This window comes from Diceros bicornis, chromosome 2 (genome assembly GCF_020826845.1).
Source record: "Diceros bicornis minor isolate mBicDic1 chromosome 2, mDicBic1.mat.cur, whole genome shotgun sequence".
In the NCBI taxonomy this organism is placed as follows: Eukaryota; Metazoa; Chordata; class Mammalia; order Perissodactyla; family Rhinocerotidae; genus Diceros; species Diceros bicornis.
The window spans coordinates 49,481,823-49,490,989 of record NC_080741.1 but is presented as its reverse complement, the minus strand read 5'-3'; the positions used below and the strand labels follow the sequence as shown (position 1 = coordinate 49,490,989).

Here is a 9,167-nt window from a genome sequence, read left to right as displayed (position 1 = left end):
CTAAGAGCCTTGGCAGCCGGGCACAGCCAGGTGCAGCAGGAGATACCTCCTCTCCATCCTGAGGGCACAGAGGGTCTCAGGGGCCACCTCCTGGATATTCCAGTCCTCTCTGTTTCTGGATGCGGGTTCTGAGGCCTGAACAGGAAGAGACCTGAGCCAAGGTCTCCAAATGAGTTTTGGGTCAGTATTCAGCCATTTCTAATGCTATTCATGGATGTGTAGCCTCAGCAGTTGTTCTTTCCAGGCTCTGCGTGCCCCCAGAATTCCATGTGTGAAAAAGGTTTAAGGGAGTTAGTTAAGGATTAGGCTGACAGGGAGCAACTGGAGATGGCTGCCAAAGGAGGGTACCGACTTTGGGATGCTTGTGTCCCTTCCCTAAAGACAGACTGTAGGAGACTAGCAGGCTGGCTTGATCAGAGCTCAAGGAGGGGGTGAGAGCCCCCAGGAAGACCTGGGGAAGGCAGTTGGGGAGTGTGTCCCCTGAAGGCAGGGCTCTGGTTTTGCTGAGTGGGGCTGAATTGAGGCCATTGAGGAAAGGCTGGGATGCAAAGAAGCCTAAAGTCTACAACAGGGTCAGTTCTGCACAAACACTTAAGGAGAATAAGAAACACATACCCAGGGACCCTGACACTGGGTTACAGAGCGAGAGGAGAAAACTTCTGTGCCATCGCACTGCCCCCAGCTCTTGGCACTGAACTCTGAGCCGAACTGGCCAAGGGGAAGCGTGTCCAGGGGAAGCAGCCAGGGTGGGAGAGGAGTGTGGTCAGGCTTGCCCAGGGACTCCTGAAGGTCCTGGGTGGGCAGCAACAGGAGAGAAGACAGCCCCCTGATTAGTATCCTGCTTCCAGCCTTCCTTTCCAGCCTTCCCACCAGGAAGCCCCCAGAGGGACATGACTGTAGTCAGGACTGGCCCACAACCGCAGTCTTCCCCTCTCTCAAGCAGGCAGGGCACAACGCATCTGCAACAAGTATCCATTGCTAGTGGCTGTAGGAATTGTGAAGCAGGTGGCTGCTCCCAGGTCAACTTTTTCATTGCAACAGCTTATATATATTGTGATATAATTCACATATCACACAGTTCACGCATTTAAAGAGTACAATTCAACGATCTCAGTATATGCACAGAGCTGTGCAGCCATCACCACAGTCAATTTTAGACCATTTTCATTACCCTCAAAAGAAACCCCTTGTTAGCAGTCGCTCCCTATTTCCCCTCAAGCCCTACCCCCAGACATAGGCAACCACCAAGCTACTTTCCGTCTCTATGGATCTTCCTATTCTGAATATTTCATATAAATGGAATCATTTATTGTGACTGGCTTTTTTCACTTAGCATGTCTTCAAGGTTCATTCATGATGTGGTATATATCAGTACTTCGTTTCTTTTAATAGCCAACTAATAGTCCATTGTATGGATATACAATTTTTGCTTACCCATTCGTCAATTGATGGACATTTGAGCTGTTTCTAATTTTTGGTTATTACAAATAATTCTAATTGACTCTTAATGCTTGCTGGGGGTGCAATGTTGAGAGTGGAGCCATACACGCCACATCTCCAGCCCAGGACCACAGGAGCAAAGGTTAGCCATCTAGCCAGGGGCTCTTGAATACCTCTAGCCAGGTATTCAAGGTTGTCTATTATCTGCCAACCTCTCCACCCTCCTCACTTCCTGTTCCTCCTACCTGCATACAAGGCGCTAAACTTTGGAATACGCCACTCTGGCCTTTCTTTAAACCTTGCTAGGGCCTCTCCTCTGCCCTTCCTGTGTTGTCCTGGGTTCCCCCCATGTCATATCTGAATCCTGTCATCGCTCAAGGTCACTCCACATCACACCTTCTCAAAATGCCCTCCATAACTGCTTCTAAACTAAAATGTTTGTTTATAAAGAGCTAAAGTTTTTACTGTACAGCAAAGAAGAATATGTTCACTGTCTATATTAAAAAGACAAATCTGTAAAATGAATAAACTCCCCAAACTCAGCATTCAATCTCTTTAACATATCTGAGAAATGACGCTACTCAAAACATGTTCATAACACGTATTAGGAATGAAGGGTCATTAAACAAAATGTTGGTAACTTTGGTAAAGTAAGAGATTTAATCCTCAGCAATCAGGCTGCTCCTGCCAGGGGCCAGGGCTCAGGCAGGTCACAGGGATCCCTTGCTGCTCCCCAGGATCCCTCCCTGCTCCCTAAGACCTCACCCTGCTCCATGGGGTTTGTCTGGCCCTTAGGGTCTCACTCTGCTCCCTGGTCTCTGTCTGATTCCCAGGATCCCTCCCTGATCCTCGGAATCTCTCCTGACTCCCCACACCCTCAGATGCTGGGCTCTGACCACATCCAAATTGCTCAGCAGGCGACCCCATTTGCATCTAGTCCTGGCTAATCTGAGCAGCAGCCCCCCTTTGACCCTTGCACGTCTGGTCTTCTGTGGCAGCATCCCTGACAATGCAGGGCTGGCACCAAGTTAAAAGTTCTGGGTGCTCAGCAACAATTGGAGCAGATTTGGGGAGGGGTCTTGTGCTCTCTGTGGCAATCTCTTCTATTAATTTCACCAAAGTGAAACTGTGAGTGGAGCCTGGGGCCCCATGTGTCCTGCACCCCTCATGACCTCACCGTGGCCATGTGGCCTATGGAGTCTGGCCACCTCAGTCCAAGGATGTGACCTGTGTGTGTGGTCACTACTGAAGCTGGCTCTCCTGCTGGCCCCACAGTCATGGCAGCAAGGGCTTCAAGGAGTTGCTTCAGGATTTCCTCAGAGAGTGGAGATTTTAATTGCCTGGGATACAACATGAGCTCATGAATTTGATTTGCTGGCTCAGTAGAGTCTTCTTTAAGAAATAAGAGAGCTCTAAACACACATACAGGCGTGTGACAGCGCTGACTATTGCAACCCCTCATTGATCAGAAGGGATAACCAAGGCCCTGAGAGAGCAAGGGAGAAGGGGGCTTAGCAGGGCCCCACGGGTGGAAGGGGCAGGGCTGGGGCTCCACTCCCAAGCCAGTGCTCTTTCCACCACACACAGCACCCACAGCCATCCAGCCTTAGTGGGCGATCTGGAGCTGTGATCTGGCCCCTGGCCTCATATCCAGCCCCAGCATCCTCCAAGCCTGCACAGGCACAGTGGAGCCCCCTCACAAGAGGCTGCTTCCCTTGACTGGAACACCCTTCTCCCATCCCTCACCTAGCCTTCTTGACCTGCAGAGTCCTGTGCTCCTTAGCGCCAAGGCTGCCCTCCTCAGGAAAGCCCACCCTGACTGTCCTCGCCCCCGAGCTTCTGGGGCTCCGTGCACACAGTTCTCCCTCAGCACTTCACCCCGCAGTGGAGTCTCTGTGGGAGTCATGAGGGGTGTGAAAATGTCATGATCGAGACAGCAAGTACAGGAGTCCTCTTGGGGAATCTGGGGACATACTCAGTAAGCTGATGAGGGTGTCAGCAGGAGAGGAAATGAGACTTTCTTTGCTCCTGAGAGGGGCAGGGCAGAGAAGGATGGGGAGACAAGCACCAGGAGGACCTGAGGGAGGGAGAAAGGGTTTGAGGCTGGGGCTGGGAGACCCAACTGACATGGGAGCCACGTCCATTTGCTTGTGTGCCTTCCTCCAGACTGTGGGCCTCCAAGGGGTGAGTCTGTTCATCTGTGGCCGAGCTCTGAGTGGGCCATGACCCACAGAGTCACTTAGTGTGGGGTCGATAGATGGGGACCCAGCTCTGTGAGATTAGAAGGGACACTAGGGTTCTCCCAGGCCCACCCCACAGACAGGCCACCGGAAGCTGAGCCAGGAAAGACATGAGGACCCAGCAGCAGAAGTGCCCTTCTCAGCTTCTCCACACGTGAGCCGCGAAAATGGGCAATGTCCTCTGAAGAGAAACTGGGAAAACTCCTCAAGAAAGTGGTTCTTCCACTTCCCTGGGGGTGGTGACAGACAGGACAGGTTCTGGGGATGTTGGTTCTGAAGGCCATGACATAAAGTGATCAAGAGCACAGACAACAGAGCCAGAGTGCCCAGGTTTAAGTCCTAGCTCTCCACTTGCTTGCTGGGTACTTTTGGGCTAGTAGCTACCCAAACTCTCTGTGCGGCCATCTCCCTCTCTGTAAAATCACCTTGAAGAGTGCGGACCTCAGGTGGCTGATAAGGATGAGGTCTGAGAAGGGAGTCGATGCAGGTGGAGAACGTGGGACGCGGTAGCCCATAACTGATGTTCCATAAACAGCAGCTGTTATGATCAACAGGACAGAGAGCTGCCCCCAAGGGCTGGTCAGAACCTTAGCCCTGGAGTCAGGCAGACATGAGCTTGAATCACTGTTTGCCTCTCACAAGCTGTGACTTCCTTTGAAAACTTCTGCCCTGGTAGGCACTCTCAGCAGTAAGTGAGTGTGAACCCAACTTAAATTGCCTCGGTCATAACTGAGAAGCCCAAGCAGAGAGCAGGAGAGCAAGCTGGAGAACTGGTCCATCGGGACACCGGCTCCATTTCCCTTCAATTCTCCTGGCCAGGCTCTTGCTGGAGAGAGAGGAGAGGTGAGCGAAGGGGAGAGCAAAAGAGGAGCAGGTCAGGAGCAGACAAGATCTCTGAAGTGCCAGAGCTAAGTCCTGAGATCGGCAGGCTGCGTCCTGGACACTCTCCCTGCACTCACTCCTAACCCAGCAAACACGACAGACCAGCCCAAGACATGGATGCTGATGATCCTGCAGAGGCTGTCACAAAATTATTGTCACCACCTGGTCCCCAAAGTGGGGCTCCCACCTTTCCCAGTCCCCCTCTGTTTCCTCTCCAGTCTGGTTCAGCCAGATGTTCTTTCCCATCATGCTCTGCACTCAAAACCCCCACACTGGACAAAGCACAGCCTCACCTGTGTTGAGACACCTGTCGTCCCAGCCCTGGAGCCCTGGACTTCCAGGCAATCAAAGCAAAGTGGTATAAGAGAAGGAGCAGGGGCCAGGGCTGAGCGACCTGGGTTCTGGTCCTGCCCCTGCCCCACCTGCTGACCACCTGTGTGAACTTAAACAAGCCTTTCACCAGCTGCACCTCCTCCTGGTTATGAATGGAAGATATTATTGCACCTGCATGGAAGACCCTTCTCTCCTCCGTGGAGGAAGTCCTCACTTCTGATCTTTGAGGCAAGGAGTCAGAGACCCAGTGTCCACAGAGCCTTCCTCGACTCCTGAGAGCAAAAGGGGACAGCAGCCATCTACTCCACACCCACCATCCAGGACATGCTCCCTTGGAGAAGCTCTGGCACAGCACAGAGCATTATCAGTGTGTTCCCACAAGTCCCACTTTTCGAGAGCCTCCCTCAAAGATGCTCACTCATGTGCATGAGGAGGCACGAACCAAGATGTTCCCTGTGGCTCTGCTGGGCCTAATGGGGAAGTGGAAACCATCTAGACATGTGCCATTGTGTATGATATATCCATTCTATGGCCTGTAGCGCAGCCATTTAAAAAGAATGAGCTGGAGACTACACAAATATCCATCAATAGTAATAGAATGACTATATTGTGGTGTATTCATATAGCAGAATACTGCTTAGCAACAAAAACCTGAACAAACTAATTACATATAAGAGCATGGAAAATTCTTACAAACATCATGTTGAATGAAGAAACTAGGTGTCAAAGAGTATATACTGTCTGGTTCTATTTTCCATAAATTTCAAAATCCAGCAACAGTAATCTATGGAGCTCAAAGTCAGGGTCATGGTTATGGGGAAGGGGTGGCAACTAGAAGGGTGACAAGGGGACTTCTGGGTGCTGGTTACACAGTGTGATCACTTAGAAGTCACAGCAAGCTATGCATTTATGATTAGTGCACTTTTCATATACATATACTATTTCTTTTAAAATTGCCAGATACTAAGGGAAAAAGGCAATGGAGAATAATACATGCAGAATGATTCCATTTAGGTAAAACATTAATCACCATAAGACAAGACACCATATTTCTTTATGTTCATAAATGTATATACATCTCGAGAAAAAAATCAGGCCAGATACCCACCCAACTGATAAAAGGAGGTCATTTCTAAATTGGAGATGGGGATGAGTGGGGCAGGGAAGCAAGTTGTCAAAAGGACTTTAGTTATACTAGGATTGGTTGAATTTTTTATAAGGAGAATACCTCCTTTAACAGTGCTTATTATTAAAAGAAAAACAAGAGGAGGAGGAGGAGGTGGAGGCAGCCATGGATGTAGGACTTTATGGCCCCAATCACCCTCTCAAGGTGTTGTCGCCATGACAACCCCAAAGACTCAGGCTGTGCCTTGGTGATGGGAAGACTTCCAGAGGTGCAGGCTGCTTCCAAACTGACAGAGACAAGCCTGGAGATAGGAGAGCATCTCCCCCCAGTGGAAGTGACCTTCAGGCAGGGGACTCCCTGCTCAGCAGAGACAGTCACCAAACAGTCCTTCACCAACTTCAGGGCCAGCGAGAGGAGGGTCCACCCTGTGTCCTCAGTAGAAGCCACTAAGGATTCACAATCAGAGTGAACACACAGAAACATACACACTCCCCCCCCAGAAACATGTAATACACTCATGTGCATGCACACACTCACACTCACCCTCGGGCCTCATCCCCATGCACAGGCAGGTGCAGAGCTCCCTGCTCATGCACAGCACCGTGTCTTCGTCGTTGATCAGCTAGGACACCCACAGGGAACCTTCCAATTCCCCGAGTTCTTCTCTCGTTGCATCATTAGCATGTGTTGCTTGGCGTGGTTACTCTTATCAAGAGTTATGTCTCTGCTGGAGGCCACCCTTGACTCCACTGGGTGCAGTTGGGCTGCACCAGCAACCTTCCTGAGGAGGTGGGACTCTGCCCAAATCACATGGGAGAGCTCTTCTAAATCCCCCACTGCAGACCCTCTGAGACACTCTGGGGGCAGCCTGGATGCCTTCCTCCTTGCAGGCACCGCCCCGGTGGGAAGCATCAGTTGGGATGAGCACGATGCTCTCTCCTGCTCTCAAGTCCTGGCTTCTCTGTGGTTTCTTCAGCCTGGTCCAAGGCCCCACTGTGTGCTGGAGGGAGTATCGTTGGTTTCCAGCCTTAAAGTAGCCCACTCAGAAAGGTACCTTACTGCCCCAAGCTGGCCCCTCATCTCTCAGATTCCCTGTCCATCTGATTAGACCCAGCAAGAAGAGGGAGCTGCCCAGCTGGCTGACTCACCAGCAGGATCAGACAGGAGGGATGGCAGAGCAGAGGCCACAAGGACTGGGGAGGGGGCCGCAGGATGAACCCTGAGGAAGGGGCTCCTCCTTTGTAAGGCCCCTTTATATCCCCCTCTCCTGCAAGCCACAGTTCTCTAGGGGTTCTTCTGTGGGGCTTACTGTCTCCAGGAGGGTGCAGTTTAGGGTCTTGAATGAACTCAAGTCCTGGCAGAGGATGGGAGAAAAGACCCAGCTCAGTGTTTGCCCCTGGCCTCACCATCAGCCTATGAGAGTAGAAGGGAACCGATGTGTCTTTGGTTCCATGTGCCAGCTTGTGTCTCCCTGGGCAATGCCACAACCCTCCCACCCCGAAGGGACTGGGCAGTGAGAGTCATCTCCATGCAGGGCCCTTCAGGCTCCTAAGGGCCCAGAGGTACTGGACCTTCCCTGGCATCTCAGCCAGACTCTTGCCTGGTATCTTTGGCACCCACCCCCAGGAGCTTGCAGAACAGAAGCTCCAAGACACACACCCCTCACACTCGTTGCCCCCACTACTAGACAGGTTTCCTCCTTCCCCCACCCTCCATTAACCTCTCTGACTGTCTTACCACCACCACTCAGCCCATCTCCCTCACCGATCTATAGACTCTGCTGAGAGAAGCTGGAAGTTCTTAGAGGACCCCTCATGGAAACTGGTGATGGACAGACAAGTGCTTCGGTCCATCGAGGCCTGGGCTGTGGTGGGATCTGAGGAGGATCACCAGGCTTTCTGCCAAGACTCGGATTAGCTGCAGTTCAAATCTTGCCATAGGGCCTGTATGGATATGGTAGTCCCCGTTTATCTGCGATTTCCCTTTCCACAGTTTCAGTTACCTGTGGTCAACCACTGTAAAAAATATTAAATGGAAAATTCCAGAAATAAACAATTCATAAGTTTTAATTTGCACACTGTTCTGAGTAGTGCGATAAATCTTGCACCATGTCGCTCCGTCCTGCGCAGGACAGGAATCATCCCTTTGTCTGGCATGTATACCCCCACCTTAGTCACTTAGTAGCCGTCTCTGTTGTCAGATGGTCAGTCTCAGTATCATAGTGCTTGTCTTCAAGTAACCCATATTTTACATAATAACATCCCCAAAGCGCAAGAGTGGTGATGCTGGCAATTCGGATATACCAAAGAGAAGGTGTAAAGTGCTTCCTTTAAGTGAAAAGGTGAAAATTCTTGACTTAAAAAGAAAGAAAAAAATTGTATGCTGAGGTTGCTAAGATCTACAGTAACGTTTCTTACAGTATATTGTTGTAATTGTTCTATTTCGTTATTGGTCACTGTTAATCTCTTAGCCTGCTTAATTTATAATTTAAACTTTATCGTAGGTATGTATGCATAGGGAAAAAACATTCTATATGTAGGGCCCAGTACTATCCATGGTTTCAGGCAACCACTGGAGGTCTTGGAACATATCCTGGATAAGGGGAGACCATTGTATATGCAAGGTCACTAGGATAGAGCCATTGCCCTACAGGTCCACACCCTAAGTATTCACATACCCAACTAAGAATTCTTTTTAGAGAGATAGGCCAGCCCATCAGATACTCTAATTAATTATATTGATAGGGGTTTGGACCAAACTGTCCCATATGTTAGGAACATCAAATGAGAGTGACCACGACTGTCACTCCCAGTAAGATGATCAGGTGCATTTGAAACATGGACTGTGGCGGGCTCCCCATCTGGAGAAATATCAGTTAAGTGTACTATTAACCCAGATGCAGCAAGAGGCTGGCAATTGCACATACCCCACCTCTTTTATCACCACAAGGAGAATTTAGACTAGTGTGCGTACTGCAGGCAAGGAGAGGCCTGACATTCACATATAAAGAGGTAGCAATCTCAGCAGCAGCATTTTGCTGATGTGGAGGCAGGATCTAACAGTCATTTAAACTTGGAGCAGTTGTTATAATCTGTGCAGAACAGATAAAAGAGTTCATAAATTACAGAATGAGGATTAATGGTCCA

General features: G+C 50.1%; 1 pseudogene; it reads right to left on the bottom strand.

Annotated features, from left to right (window-relative positions):
- The window catches only part of LOC131421031 (cathelicidin-4-like), a 29,732-nt pseudogene continuing 20,565 nt past the window's right edge, over positions 1–9,167 (bottom strand).